This window comes from Daucus carota, chromosome 3 (genome assembly GCF_001625215.2).
Source record: "Daucus carota subsp. sativus chromosome 3, DH1 v3.0, whole genome shotgun sequence".
NCBI classification, from domain to species: Eukaryota; Viridiplantae; Streptophyta; class Magnoliopsida; order Apiales; family Apiaceae; genus Daucus; species Daucus carota.
Window position 1 is genome coordinate 43,770,810 of NC_030383.2, and position 16,341 is coordinate 43,787,150.

At 35.2% G+C, this 16,341-nt stretch overlaps 1 long non-coding RNA gene and 2 other non-coding genes across 3 annotated transcripts; 1 reads left to right on the forward strand and 2 right to left on the reverse strand.

Annotated features, from left to right (window-relative positions):
- Window positions 1-612: 612 nt before the first annotated feature.
- On the reverse strand, window positions 613-706 carry LOC135151866 (small nucleolar RNA snoR8a). The gene has a single exon (XR_010290774.1). It is a non-coding gene; the product is annotated as a small nucleolar RNA snoR8a (small nucleolar RNA).
- Window positions 707-763: 57 nt separating this feature from the next.
- LOC135151868 (small nucleolar RNA snoR126) lies at window positions 764-887 on the reverse strand. The gene has a single exon (XR_010290776.1). It is a non-coding gene; the product is annotated as a small nucleolar RNA snoR126 (small nucleolar RNA).
- Window positions 888-12,986: 12,099 nt separating this feature from the next.
- Window positions 12,987-16,081, forward strand: LOC135151689 (uncharacterized). The gene is made up of 2 exons (XR_010290551.1): window positions 12,987-13,285; window positions 15,808-16,081. It is a non-coding gene; the product is annotated as an uncharacterized LOC135151689 (long non-coding RNA).
- The last annotated feature ends 260 nt before the right edge of the window (window positions 16,082-16,341 follow it).

Genomic DNA, 16,341 nt, shown 5'->3' on the forward strand with positions numbered 1-16,341 from the left:
TCAAATAAAAAAAGAGAGAAAACATTACTATATTCTCCTGATATGATGAATTAGTAATTTTTGAATATATTTGATCCAATGTAACATGTCATGCACAAAAAAGGGCATAAACCAACCTGACTTGTTAATTTTCAACTCAATTTCGTTTACAAAGAACCCATGTACTTATGGACAGACAACGGATTAATAACATAATCCTCAAATTATATTAGCTATTAGATTGACTAGGACTTGAACATGCAATTTTGAGATTAGAACTTGATCGATCTCATAAATCATTTTTTCATCTATTTCTGTGAATAATAATTTAAATATCAAATTTTACTTATAATAAGTATTAAAGGCATTTATTTGACTTCTACAAACAGTTCTAAAATCTGGCTGAGCCAAGGAAGAAACAAATCATCACAAATTAGCGGAAATCAAACCATTAATCGATTCAATTTCGTAGTATAACAATAGAATAATCAAGTCATGAAAAAAGAGCCTTTAACTTGTTCTCAAACTTTGATAACGTAATGATGTTAGAAATTCAAAAAAAAAAAAAAATTAGCAAAAAAAAATACTAAAAGAAAAAAAACAAAAAATTACAAAGATTATGTAGGAGGAGAAAGTTGCTCAGATTCTATGGGTGTATAGAAGAGTCTGTCATGCAAATATACATAAGCATTCAGTACGAGGAATTTTTTATTATCATTGCAACCTTCTCCCACTCCAAATTCAGACACACACACAGAGACAAGCACAACATAAGTACATAGATGAGGCTCAGACACGCACAAACTCGGTCATCAGATTTACAATGGATACATACAAATACCCAAAATAAATTATACATATACATACATGAATTCAGCATCGAGAAATGATTATTCTCATCATCGCCTCATAGATTATAGAAATTTACTAAAGAAGTGGACCAAAAAATCAATTGAAGTTATTCATACTTAATTTTAAAAATGAATAGATGAAAAAAAAATTATAATCAGAGGAAATTATAGACGGATGAAGAGGAGGAGAGTGTTTGAGCGGTACATATAGATCCCAAAACCCTAATCCCTAAATGTGCTTTAAGACTATTTTCACCTTTGGACTATGGACTTTGGGCTCACAAAAAATTTGTTGGACCTGCGGCAGAGTCGATTTTGGACTGGCCCAACTCTGTTAGCTTTCTTAGTCGATGAATAAATAAATCAAGTTTTCCTACAACAAAGAAAAAGATATATGAAGTTAAATAGAGATGGTGTAATCTCTTTTGTCTCCGATTCAAATTATTATATTATCATCGATGAAAAATGTTTTTATTATTATTTTATTATTAATTAATGTTTCACATTTAATTAAATATTTTTGAAGAGTATATAATTTTTTTCATCATCTTATAAATTTATCGATTAAAGCACATTTGGTTAAATAGGTTTTTAAAATATAAATCATCAAAGTAGACGGACTAAAAAACAAAAAGTATCTCGGATTAGCCAACCTCTTCATACGGATTACTCCCTCCCTCTCAATTTATAGGTCTCTTTTGGGAAAAATATTTGTATCAAAATACTTGTCCTTCTCTTCTTTCAATACAAATTTATCCACATATTAATCGTGACTTTTTTGAAACTCAACATTATTCTCATTTCTCAATACACTAAATCCTATATTTATTGTGATTTTTTTGAAACTCAACTATATTCTCACTTATCAATGCACTAATTAATTATATATGAGATAATATTCTATCTAACCAACTTTTTTCTTAATATGCGTGTTTATTCCAAAATGGACCTATAAATTGAGACGGAGGGAGTATTGTGAAAATTTGTTTACGCTAACTGTATATAAACCTCGAGGCCCTTAACTAAAATTTGGGCTTATTTATTTTATCTCGACGGAATTTTGCATCACAATATTAAAATAATATACTTCATTCACAAAATTTTAAAATAATAAAACATACTTTTTTTTCAGTATTACAATTTATTTTGATCAAATTCATAGCTAATGGACCAAATAGCGGTCCATTAACGAATGTCCATAATTTATAGTCGAAAAGAAAGGTCGGGGGATTTTTTTCAAACCAAAAAAGAGAAAGATCACCTATTTTTCTTTCATCTCGGGAGAAATTTGATCGACAGAAGCTAATTCGAAATCCTGATAAAACAAGAACAACCCCTACATTCAAAGTACTCTTATTACCATCACATAAATACACACTTTGATTTAAAAAGGTAAAGCCGCAAGCAGCAAGCAACAGCTTCCTAGCCCACTTTTTAATTAGTCAAACGCTGACGAGCGAGCGAAATATACATAACGAGGCCTTTGATAAATGATCACTATAAATCAGGCTCAATAGAATTTGATCAATCTTTTTTTTTTTTTTTGTCGTTAAGGTGGAGAACTGAACCAAGAATTCTCTTTTTTCATCATCAATCGAATCACTGTTTGTGACTCTGGATTCGATTCTATCATCAATCCTTTTGTTCGTGACCTAGAATTTCAGTTAAATTTGTGAATTGGAGGCTGTAATTGTACTATATGTGTTTACAACTTTTTCTATGTTGGACCCAACATTTTGCAGATTTAATTCCCAAAATTATGCATCCAATATTCATATTTCTTGAATATCTCAATTGAGTATGTTGATCAAGCGCCTTCATTCTTTAATTCAAATCAAAGTAAGCGACATCAGGAAAGGATAGCGCATTTGTTTGGTTGACGGCTGGCTAGCTTAACTCTCGTCCTATAGCTGCCGTTTATTAACCGGAAGATTGGCTACTAGCAGCAAGAATGGAATATTTTGAGCTTTCAGTTCTTTGTACTCGGTTTTAACATCCAATTATGAAATCCTTGAAAAAAGAGGTCGAATCGAAATATAGCTGCTACACCAAAACTTGGCGCAAAGAAGGTTGACGAAACAAAGCTCTACTAGGAGCAAAACCCAAGACCGCATTCGCGATCTAGAGGATTTGTTGGGTATCTTGTTCGTACACATCTTATCTTTATTTTCCGGACCTCTAGTGAGTTACAAATAGAGTTTGAAAAGGTCTCTCTTCATTAAAAAGGATTTATTCACGCAAGTACTTATTTGTTGAGGAAAAACTTATCCAATTCATCCCTGCACCCTCACGTCAATCCCGCGAGCCTCTTTTCGATTCTTATTCAACCACGACAGAGAGGTTCCCTATGAATTCAGGCATGGAAGGGGGCATTCTTGTTCTCAAAACGCATAAAGACTTGTCAGAAAGAGCCGGTTAGGTTGGTCCTGTCCAAAAAAAGAGGGGAATGCGCATTTGCTTGAAACAATTTCCAAATAACAATTTTTGGTACTGGTGGTATCGGACAAGTCCCAAGAGAATAATATATTTACTATTTGAACCCGACCCATGTAAAATGGTCCATAGTAAATTTTGGATATAAAAATGTACGCTCTTTGTGCATTATTTCGCTGTTATATAGGCCAATGTAGTCGTTCATAATTGAAGGCATAAAATTTGTGTGCTGCATATACATGTCTAATGCGTTCGGCAGTTATGCATACAACTCTTTGAATCCCTTTAATTCACTTCCAATACAAAGTCAAAAAGGAAGGAAAAATGACCAGAAATCGAATCCTGATCATCATTGTTCAGAAACAGTGAGTGCTGTGAAGATTTCGCTGCCTCCTCTGCCTTGAGGGAAGCTACAGCATCTGCCTCAGTCGACAAAAACACGGAATGTGTGCCAGGAAGAGGCGGAAAATCCTTTCCTAGCAGCCTTAAAGCAATGAATCAGGAGCAGCTGCATAGGTGTTAATTGTACTGTAACGCATACAATGCAGTTGGGCGCAGATGCTGGTGATCATCAAACCAACAATAACGTATACGGCATACGTGTTTCAGAAAATAAAGAAGAGCATGTTTAGTAAATTTGTAAAGACCAATACCGGGTCTTCGAGTCCTCTTCTTCCCAAAACGAGGGCAAGACATATAGAGAAGCTCAAATAGTACTAAATATAGATTATATAGTCTTGTAGCCAATTACCTGGAAAAAATTCACACAAGTTACTTTAGTAGGCTACTTAAGCGTTGCTTTCGCTGCTAAATGAGGCTTTTATTTTTGGCTACGTAATACACAAATATTGCAACAACGAGATTAGGGGTGTTTAATCAAAGTAGATGATACCGGGGCGGATCTAGCCCACAAATGTCGGGGGGGGGGGGGGGGGGGGCACGAAGCAAATTTTCTGAAAACACCTATATATTTTTAAATTTTTTAGAGGCACTTTTATAATTTTGTAAAATTTAGAATAGTGAAAAAATATAAAAAAAAATTTAGGACGGACACGTGTCCCCCGGTTCCTCCTCCTAAATCCGCCCCCGATGATACTTGGATTACATTTAAACTTGCGTTGGACTGTAGCTTAAGTACTTCAAAACAAATCTAGCTCTCCGACGAGCTAGGACACGAGTCGAGACGTTCTTTGAATAAAAGTGTAATGGTTAATATATTTATATATAATTCTCCTAAAAATTTTATGAAATTATATTTATAAGAATGTTAAAATACGTTTACAGTAAAAGAAAATTATAAAAGAATGAAAATGACGGTATGATTATTATAATTTTTAACTGTTTACCCTACTTTAATTTGTACATATACTTGTCGTAAAGTTACGACAAGTTGAATTGCATGTGACGTAATGAAATTATTTAATACAAGTGTCACCGGACATCCAATGGCCTATATTATCACGTACCTGGTGCATGTACGTTCTATTTCCCAATCTTATACTGCAACAAGACGACGTACCCAAGTCTCTGCATTTACTTATTTTAACATTTTAATCAGTATCATGCTATTATATACTTGTATAAATATCACCATTTTAGTATTGGCCGTCGCATTCGCACTAGCTCAATGTTATAAACAAATAAATCTCCATAGCCGACAAATGAATACCAATACCAGTGCCAATTTTTTCATCCGAATATTAAAATATAAGTTATAATAATCTACGTTAAAAGTTAGGTTACGCAACAAAACTTTACATTACTATAATATATAACTTACATATTTCATATAATATAAGTAAAAAAATTAGCAACCGAATAATATTATATTGAACCACCTTGATTTCGCTGAACATATGTTATGCAAAACCACAGTTTTTCAAATAATCACACGAACTACGATTTTCCATCCTCTCTAGCTACGTAAATATATGCACAAGTGTGTCTTAAATCGTCAATTTCTTCTTGTTATATTCTAATAAGAAAGAGGTACGTAGGAGTATATTTAAGCAAATGAATTGCAATTATTTTCATTATAATTATTATTCGTTTATGTGCGTTACATTGTTGCATGGCCATGCAACTGAAAATAACTGTTCCTGGATATGGCGAGCTAGTAAAAGTTGATGCATATCCCTCATTTTCTGGCGAAGCATATGTGACTCGGATCTAAGTCGTTCGTTTTCTGTCCGTACGAGTTGGCTATGGTGTGCGACCCAACGCAATCCGTTCAACATGTCCTGGTTCTCAATTTTAAGCCGGTTCACCCGGTTCCTCAGGTTATCCAGGTGTTTCTGTTTTCTCATTCGGGACCGCCGAGCTGATTCCCGGTTCGACACCATCCGTCTGCGCTTTCGCTCATCGATCACTGGCAGGTGGTTGAGAACCGAGTCGGGGCTATCACGTTTCTTGTTCGTGACTACAGAGCCGGATATAGACCGATCAGAGTTGTCTGAACCGGAGTTGGAAAATACCGGTTCTTGTAATGGGGTTGGAGAAAAGACCGAGCCTTGATCTTGATGGTCAAGGAAAAATGTTGGCTCCTGGTCATTCCATGGGGTGAAGCCGCCCTCAAATTCGGGGAAAAGGGTCTCGAATACGCCTTCGGAGACGAGCATTGTTGAAAAACCGGAAGACATGATCAGCTGAGTAAAACTCTGAAAGTATGTATGGGGAGGAAGGTAGGAGTTGGATCAGGGAAGTAAGGAATGAATGGAGCGCGCAATTTATGGGAAACTCGGAGGCACCTTTGGTGATCCACTAAGGCCATTTTGGTCAATAAAAAATGTGAGTTGTTTCCTTTTGAGTCAGGAGGCACTGAGAAGTGGGGTGTGCATGGTGATTTTCTTTTTAAAGAGCCACGAGGATGACCTAGGCCGGCTTGCTGATCTTTGTTCTCACAAGCAGCAGCTCGAAACCTAAAAATATATAGATTGCATGTTTTACTCGTAATCAGGTTCTGTAAGTTCCACTGGATTGTAATCAGGTTCTGTAAGTTCCACTGCTTTTTTCTATAAAAGTCAGCTTATACATTTCCTGACCCGTTTGTGTAAAAAGCTAGAAGTACTTAAAAAAGCTGAGGATGCTAGCTTTTGTTTCATTAAATCTACTTTTTTCCTAAATAGTTTAATCACTCATACGTCTTAATTTACTTCTCAATTCTAGTTTACTTCTTTATTTTAATCAAGAAGCACTTTTTTTAAGGCTTGAAGAGGCTAGTGTTTCTATATATCACTAAAAAGCTAGTGTGAAGATCAGAGTGTGATCAAGAAATGCTGTATGTTCTTCTGTTGTTGATGAACTGCTGAAGTTAAAACTTAACTGTTAAGCAAACTATAACATGTAGGGACGAAAGAAAGTTGCTCAGGTATTATTGGTTAAGCATGTGAGCAATTAAGTAGGTAGTTGTCACTGCTTACGTGAAACCGCGTTTATGACTACTTTATATAAGCGCTTATCCGGTAGGGGCAACTTTCTCGACTCTCCTTTGTAATCATAGGCTCTGTAAAATATTTTAAAGGCTTGCAGTACGTAGTGCTTTTAGCTTCAAACTTTAGTTACTATTCGAAAAAGATAACGAACAAATTGACACACACTTGTTGCTAGTCTTCTTTCTTTCTTTCGTGCATGCATTAATTTGTAGTAGAAGCGTCTTCTCTGACTCCGTCAGTTCCTTTTGCTAATCAAAGAAATTCAGTATGTATCAGTTGGTTTCTTACGTCAGGGGCAACTAATTGAAATAGGTGATGTAATTAATTATATGATAAAGTATTCTCTTTCGGCAGTTAATATGAAATTGTCACAGCTACAACAATACGCACTAGCCATTACTCTCAAAAATCTGTTGGTTTAGGATTCAGGTTCTAGACAGTATTGGTACGCAGTCTGATATTGACAAGTACTCCAGGCTCACTATGTTTAGAATCCTTTATATTTGTAGTGACTAACAGTAAGAAATGTACAAAGAGAGATTTAGGGATATACAGGGGCAGGTGCAAAATAAATATCGTGTTAAACCTTGATCGGAAGGAGTCCATGTATACATATTAATAGCATCAATTAAGACATCACAGATCAATAGTGATGTCATTTTGTATAAAATCTTGTATCCAATTTTATGAATGTAGCATTATACATAACACTATGTTATTTGTATTTATTTAATTTATAAAAGAAAACTATACCATTTATCATAAATTTTAATAATATAAAATTTCCAGAGGCGTTACTAGTTTGGATGTTGGACGATATATTTTAACTTTCACTGTTGTGTCGTTGTGTGACTTGTGTCTATGGGTCTTTCTGTGTCTTTCTGTTTACAACTCGTGTAGGCTCAGTAATTAAATGATTAAATTATTTCAATGGAAAATTAGAAAATGGATTAAACTCCAACATAAAAGCTAAAAAAAATGAACTTTTTATCACGCTGATAATCTGATAACTAATATTTTTAAATTTAAATAGTAACCCCAAAAAAAAACCTTTCAGCCGGTCACTGATTATTGACTTCTTTTCTTTGCTAAATACCAATAGTTAACATTATGTGCCAGAAAAGATCTATTTCTCGTAATATTCTTTCCGTGCCCTTTCACATGTTTTTTTTAGAAAAAATTTGTCCAAAATTCTTGTTTCATTTCTCTTTTCAAAGCAATTTTTCGAATGTTTTTAAAGAAAATCCATTCAATACAAATTCTCATGTTTGACTATCACACATATACACATAAATCAATTTAATTCAGTGCATTTATCAGAGAGAGACAAAGAAATCAAATTCTCAACTAAATTTTGTTAAGATGCATAATTTTTTCAGAAGATAATATAAAAGGGGACGAAGATTATTATTTGTGAGTGGTTCATCAAGAAAATTATATGTACGAGGAATCCGATCAGGCTGTCATAATTATCTAATAATTTACCACTACGTAGTGGTAAATTGCACAAGCAAAAAGTTGCAACAAAAGTAAGATATTAGATGGTGCATCTTTTTCTCCTCTACCTGGTGACTTCTTGAGTTGAAGCTTTCAGGGGTAAACTTAACTATAGGATGTAGTTATGACTTGCGCGGAATGGATATCCAATTTACTTGAGCACTTGGCTTAGGCTATGACATGCGTACATAATTATTGTTAGTTGGATCATGGATCATGGGTGACTGCTTTTCATATTCTAAAATCGGAAAACATGTGGTCCATGCAATACTACTCTATCTAGTGTTCTTTCTTTATTTTGCAAGGACGATAAGCTGCAGAATCTGAGAATCAGATGGGAATCTATGTGATAAGATATCTCCGCGGCAACTGGAAAAAAAAAAGGTTTGATTATGGAGAGACAATACAAGACAATGTGAGTTGTGGTTAAAACATATTGCAATATGCTTTAGCACGATGCCGACAATTTTTATTCAGATTGATGAACTTCATGAAATACAGAGGAGTTCGTGACTTGAGAGAAAAAGAGAGAACATATTGTATTGATTATGCTATTACTTGTTACATGTATGTACAGGACGAGTGCTTTATATACAGAACCTGAACCACTAATCTTGTAACTAACTACCAGACTCTCTAACTAACTATGCTGAGTAGGAGCCAGCCTGTACATGACAGCTCATGACAGCTGGATAATATATATATACAAAATGTATAATTACGTAATATCACCAACACCCCCCCTCAAGTTGGAGGGAGCTGGAAGCACACCCAACTTGCAGAGAATGTCATGATGTTGAGTTCCAGGAAGCGGTTTAGTTAACACGTCTGCAAGCTGTTGTTTGGTAGGAACATAAGAAAGAGATATAAGACCAGCACTGAGTTTTTCTCGGACAAAGTGGCAATCCAGATCGATGTGTTTGGTTCTTTCGTGGAATACAGGATTTTTGGCGATGTATATCGCTGCTTGGCTATCACATTTGACAGGGATTGGAGTAATATTAGGTACTTCTAGCTCAGAGAGAAGGCGAGATAACCATGCAAGCTCAGAAGTGATGCGTCTAAGAGAACGGTATTCAGCTTCTGCTGAAGACAAAGATACAGTATGTTGTTTCTTTGATTTCCAAGAAATCAAACTATCACCCATCATAACGACAAAACCACTAATAGATTTTCGTGTGTGTGTACATGCTGCCCAGTCAGCATCACAATATGCTTGTAAATTGTAGTTAGGGGAAGAATTAAAAAATAATCCTTGCCCTGGATTTAGCTTGAGGTATCTTAGGACGTGAATGGCAGCATCCCAGTGTGGTTGTCGAGGAGCAGACATAAACTGGCATAAATGTTGAACAGCAAACGAAATATCTGGTCGAGTATTAGTGAGAAAATTTAACTTTCCAACCAGTCTTCGATATGCAGAGAAATCAGAGAGAGGAGCCCCTTTATCAGGTAGCAGTTTCTGAGTGGAATCAAGTGGACTAACCACAGGTGAAAGATGTTGACAATCAAAGTCAGCAAGAAGTTCAGATGTGAACTTGTTCTGAGATACAGTCATGCCTGCAGAAGTTTGATTAAACTCCAAACCAAGAAAATAGTGTAAAGATCCCAAGTCCTTGATTTTGAAGGATTCATGTAAAAAAGCTTTGACAGAATTGATTTCAGAGATGTCATTCCCAACAACCAGGATATCGTCCACATAAACAGCAAGAAACACTATGGAAGATCCATTTTTCTTGTAAAACAAAGAATAGTCATTCTTAGAATAAGAATATCCTCGAGTGAGTAATGCACAACACAGTTTGTAATTCCAGTTTCGAGATGCTTGCCTTAAACCGTATAGAGATTTAATGAGCTTACAAACTAGTGTGGCATCAGGTAAGTCAAGACCAGGAGGAGCTTTCATATAGACATCCTCAAAAAGATCGCCATGCAAGAAAGCGTTATTAACATCTAACTGGAACATATGCCAGCCTTTCTTGACAGCTATTGCAACTAAGCTTCTGATCGTTGTCATTTTGACAACAGGTGAAAAGGTTTCTGTATAGTCAATACCAGCCTTTTGAGTGAAACCACGGACAACCAGACGGGCTTTATACTGTTCAATACTGCCATCGGAATTGTATTTGACTTTAAAAACCCATTTACAAGAAATTGTTTTCTTGCCAGGTGGGAGTGGAACAAGACACCAAGTATTATTAGCTTCAAGTGCTGAAAATTCAGCAGCAATTGCTTGCCGCCATTCAGGATATTGAATAGCTTCTTCATATGAACTTGGTTCAGCAACTGGTATTTGGAGATTAGGAACAGTAGGGGCATAACAACAAACTGAAGAAGGTGTTATAAGTGGTGTGTCATCTGTACAAAGAGAAGTGACAGTACATGTACATATAACATGTGAACATTGTGTTTGAAGCGGATGCACATAATCAGACAAATATGATGGAATTTTGGAGGATCTTGAGGATTTGCGTGCTGGAATGGGAGGAGTATTATGTGGAACAGGTATAGATGGAGTAGTGTTTGAGATAGGAGTAGTGTTTGAGATAGGAGTAGTGTTTGAGACAGGAGTAGCAGAGGGATCTGATGTAAGATTTGGTGAGTTAGTATGAGGTGGTGATGGAGTGAACTGTGGTGAAGAAGTGTACTGTGGTGAGCTAATATGAGGTGGTGAAGGATGAGCATGAGTGACATGATCAGTGTGATCATTATCTGTAGAAACTGGTAGAGGTATAAAAACAGATGAAGAAACATCAACATAGGGAAAGTGTTTTTCATAAAATATGACGTCTCTGGATACCAGTATCTCTTTGGTTTCTATATTGAAAAATTTATATGCCTTTTTCCCATAGGGATACCCAATGAAAACACATGGAGAAGCTCTAGGTGAGAACTTGTTTCTGTGAGGTTTTGAAGTGGTGACAAAACTTAAACACCCGAAAGGTTTAAGATGTGAGTAACTAGGTGGTTTGTCAAATAAAAGTTCATAAGGAGATACATTATCCAAGATCTTTAAAGGAAAGCGATTGATGAGATATGTTGCAGTGAGAACACAGTCTCCCCAAAAGGGAATAGGAAGATTAGACTGAAATAGCAAAGCACGGGCTGTTTCTAAAAGATGTTTGTGTTTCCTCTCCACAACACCATTCTGTTGTGGAGTGTATGCACAAGAAGTCTGGTGAATAATCCCCTTTGAATGAAAAAATGAAGTAGCTGAATGACTAAGGCCTAATTCTAGTGCATTATCAGACCGAACTGTTTGAATAGGACACTTAAAGTGATTTTCAGCCATGATGATAAAAGTTTTGAGAAAATCAAAGGCAGACCCTTTATTAGTGAGCAAATAAGTCCAGGTTGCTCTACTAAAGTCATCGACTATTGTTAAAAAATACTTGAATTTGTTGTAGGTGGGGACTTTATATGGTCCCCAAATGTCAACATGTATAAGCTGGAACTTGATAGTGCTATGAATTTGACTATGTGGAAAAGGAAGTCTAGTTTGTCTAGCTTTAGCACATACAAGACAAGGAATATCAATCACAGAATCAACTTTACACACTTTCATGCTTTTAAGTTTGTGAAAAGGAACATGTCCTAGTCTAGTGTGCCACAATAGGGCAGAATCAGTACAACTAGAAACAGCATTGGTATGAAACATAGCAGATGATGTAGACAAGTCTTTGTCAGAAGAAGATGGAGAATCAAGACAAGACAGAACATATAAGCCTTTGAAAGTTTTACCAATTTCCAGTGGCTTCTTCAGAGAAGAGCCCTGCAAATAGCAATACTCATTAGTGAAAAAGACTTGACAATTAAGCTGAGTAGTCAATCTGTTGACTGATAACAAATTGAAATGAAAATGAGGCACAAATAACACATGTTCAAGAATTAAGCCATGTGAAATAGGTACTGTGCCAGTGTGTGTGATGGATAAGATTTGACCATTTGGCATAGAAATAGTTAATGGCTGAGATAATTGAGTGAGAGTAGTGAATAAGTGTTTCTGAGAACACATGTGATCATTTGCACCACTGTCAATGATCCAAGTGACAGTAGTTGATTGTGACATGCAAGCAACTATAGAAGCTGAGAATTGAGAATTACCAGCAAAGTTTGCATAAGAGGGATCAGTCTGAGAATCTGATGATGGAGGTGTTTTGAGAAGAGACAGCATCTGTGAATAGACTTCAGGAGTGATTTCTGGTGTAGAACCAGCCTGAGTGTAACATCTGGGATTATCCGTGTAATTATTTGAATGATTAAGGAATATTATATGGATATTATGTGAATTTTGTGAATTAATTGGTTCTTGTTCTATTAATTTAGTTATACATTTTTGATTAAATTTGAAGAATATCAATTTTTATATGCTCAGTATAAAATATAGTTTATTTAGATATTTTCATATCGCTTTATGCGTTGTTGTATGATTTTATATTTGATTTACGGATTTAATTACGTATATTATATTTAATTATTAATTATTTTAATTTTTCGAAAACTGTCAACCTGTAACGGTACCGAGATTTTACTTCCCGAAAATTTCAACAAAATTCACCTTTAGCCTAATTTGAACATTCCGGACATTTTTCATGTTTTGACTTTTTCGATCCGGAGTACAGTTTGTTCTGGAGCCGGTCCGGCGGAGTTTTCGGTATTCGATAATTATCTATTTGTCTCGATAAACGCGAAACTAGATATTTATGTTCATCCTTATCTTGTAATGATGACGGTGGGACCCGCATACTAATGACGGATTAAAAAGCCCCGTTTTGATGATTATCTCGAAAACCGGTACCGATTGGACCTGTTTTATTATATAAAGCTATTAAACATTGTATTTTCGTGTCATATATGATCCAAAGGGGTATTAATTTTTCATAACTATAAATAGCCTTAACCGCACTTTAATTCATCGGGGAAATCATAATCTCAGTTAAACACGGGTTTATCGAGAGAGTGTTCTTCGTGTTCTTGAGATTCAAACAAGGATTTGGAAGCGTTATCGGACTCGGATCTTGGCGTTTAAGCACTCAAATCGAAGGTTTTGAGGAGTAGAATCTGATTTTGTCATCAAAAACATCAAGAAATTCGCAGGTGAGGAGAGATTTAAGGTTTTAAATTCGAAGCCATTTAGTTTAAATTAGAGATTTTTGATTTTAAAGTTGTTGATGTGTTTTGATGATTGTATGTTGTAGATAATGTTCTCCTGATCATTTTGGTATATCATATGCTTGATTTGGAGTTCAATAACATGTAGAAGAGTCAGTTTAATTGTTGAAATGGTGTTCTTGGTGTTCTTGAGTGGTTTTGCCGGAAAAGCTTTGATTTTGGTCGGATTTTCGACCCGTTAATTCTGGGAAGTAGTGTTATATATGAATGGAAAGAGGGGAAAAAGAGGAGTATGTGGATGGGTTTTGATTGAGCAAAGGAGGCCGTATGGAACCGCCGGAGCTCGCGCCGTCGCCGGCTGCGGAGCTTTTCCGGTGGCTTCACGGCGGTCCTTTGCCAATAACAACAACGGGAATGAGTTCCTGGGAGTGAATACAACAGATCTGCACCTTTTGAGGGTGTTCTGGGCGGCGTGGTGTAACTCCGGCGGAACTCCGGCGGGTTACAGTCGGAGGTGGTGACCGGAGGGTCAAACTACGGTTTGACCCCCCAACTTTCGAAGAAGATGCAATTGTTTCCCCAAGCTTTTTATATTTGCAATTAAGTCACCCTGAAGGTTTTCAAACTTACGTTTTAAACCCTGAACTTTCAAAATCTTTTAAAAGTTTTATTTATTTAAATTTAATTTCGAAAATTATTTATTTTAATTTCAAAAATTGTTTTTAATTATTTATTAATTCAAAAATAATTCTGATTTAATTTATTAATTAATTTTAATTAATAATTAATTATTATAATTAGTCAATTAATTTAATTATTAATTGATTAATTGTTTTAATTAATTATTAATTGATTTTAATTGATTTATTAATTAGATTTAATTATTTTAAATAATTTTAAATGATTTTAAAATTCCGAAAAATAGTTTCGAGCTTTAAAATATTATTCTAAAATATGATTGAAGCTCGTTAATTGTTTTCAAATGATTTCGGACGTGATTTCGAGTATCCAAAATTGATTATTTATTTATAAAATGATTCTTTGACCCGTTTTAATTCCGAAAAATGTTTAAAAATTCTTAATAAATACCATAAAAGTCTGTTTGACTTCAAACCTCTTTTGAAAAATATATTTTATTAAATATTTTATGTGATATGAGCTATGTGCTATCTGATTGATATGTTATGTGTTTACGTGATTGATATAAAATTGTGTTTGACATATCTTTTGATCCGTAAATCGGATTTGGGTGAAACGAAGGGTAGATAGAAGCTCGTTTCGAATAAAGGATGATAAGAATAGTATGAGATCATATATTGATAAAGAATTGTTGTGATTAGCAGAAGAAGCGAGACGTAGGAAGGGAAAGCAAGTGGTGATAGAGTAGTATAGCGAGCAAGCGTAGTTGAAATTTGAGATCAGCTATATAAGGCAAGTTCCCTCAGACTTTCCTTCAATTATATGTTGTATCTGTTGTGATTATTTAGTGAACTTTCTGATGAAGTCCTGTGACCTATTGAATTATCGCATGGATTATTTATCCTATTGATTCTTGAACCTTCAACCAAATTTCTTGAACTATTTTATGGATTATTTATCCTATTGATTCTTGAACCTTCAACCAGATTTCTTGAACTATATTATGGATTACTTACCTTATTGATTCTTGAACCTTTGACCGATTCTTTGATACCTGCTACGAAACTTATTTCAATTGTAAACCTTCCATCTTTAAAACTTCTAAATGATTACCATAACAACCTAATTTCATTTCAAAAATATACCCTCGATACCTCAACCAGTTATCAATCACTTTTATTTCAAACCGTAACCAGTTGAACGACCCCAAATAACATCTGTTATGACATATAACTTACAGTTGATTGATTCTTTCCATAAACTCCAGTTTCTTGATCTTAACAGCATTCATTTATACTTGGATTCTTTTTGTGAACCTAGAACCCTCCTTCATGTAAACACGAAACTTTGACGTGCTTTGCCATCCTATAAGGCAATATCTGATTCTTTGCTAAAACCATGAAGATAATTCTCATTTCTCCTTTGAGATCCATTTGAGACACTTTGAATAGTAGTTGCTTCTGCTTCAAAATTTATTTATGATATTGACGTTCTTATTTTATTGAATAATATTGTTGATCATCTTGATTGTGATAGAATTGGATAGTTTTCTAAAATTGGACCAGATGAATGGTCAGACCAGATGAGTGGTCACTTTAGGCCAATGTGTGCCTTGGATCCAGTAAACGAGCATGGTGGGACCTGCTCGGGGTTAGTGTCTGACTGATCAGCAGCCTAACCTTTGATTTTTAAAAATAAATTTAATATCCAATTCTAATCAATGTTCTAAAAACAAATCTTGGTATTGAGATTGATTCCTTGAGACACTGGTTTCCTTCAGCTTATGATTAATATTTTAAATTGATATTGTTATACTTGCTGAGCTGGTTAGCTCACTCTTGCGGTATTTTATGTTCTTTCCAGTGAAGGCAGAGAAAGTTGGTAACGATGACCCTCAGGCTAGTAGTAAGGTCAGGATTTCAGGCTAGGAGATGAAGAGAGCTATCAGCAGCACCTGGCTTTTCATATATGTACTAGTTTGAATAACGAGACACAAATGGCGTGTAAGCTTGTAAGATTTAAGTTTTTATTTTGGGATTTGGGTTTGTAATAATTAAAGTTGTGTTGTGGCTTGTTTTATACTTTAACCTGTTGCGATCCAAGGACAGTGAAGGGTCACTATATATATTATATCATTAATTACAGGTTTATGTTGAGATGTGGACCCCAAACTTCTGACCCGGGTTTGGAGGGCGCCACAGGTTGGTATCAGAGCGACAGGTTTTAAGTCAATGAAACAAGCCTAGATTGTTAGGTTGGGTAGAAGATTAGGACTAGAAATGAGTGATAGATAGATAGAACGTGAGAGGTGAGTATTAGTGAGAAGTAGGCTCTTGTGATATCAGGAATTCTTATAGGTGTTCTGTTATATTGATTTGCAGATATTTATGATGTCCGACCCT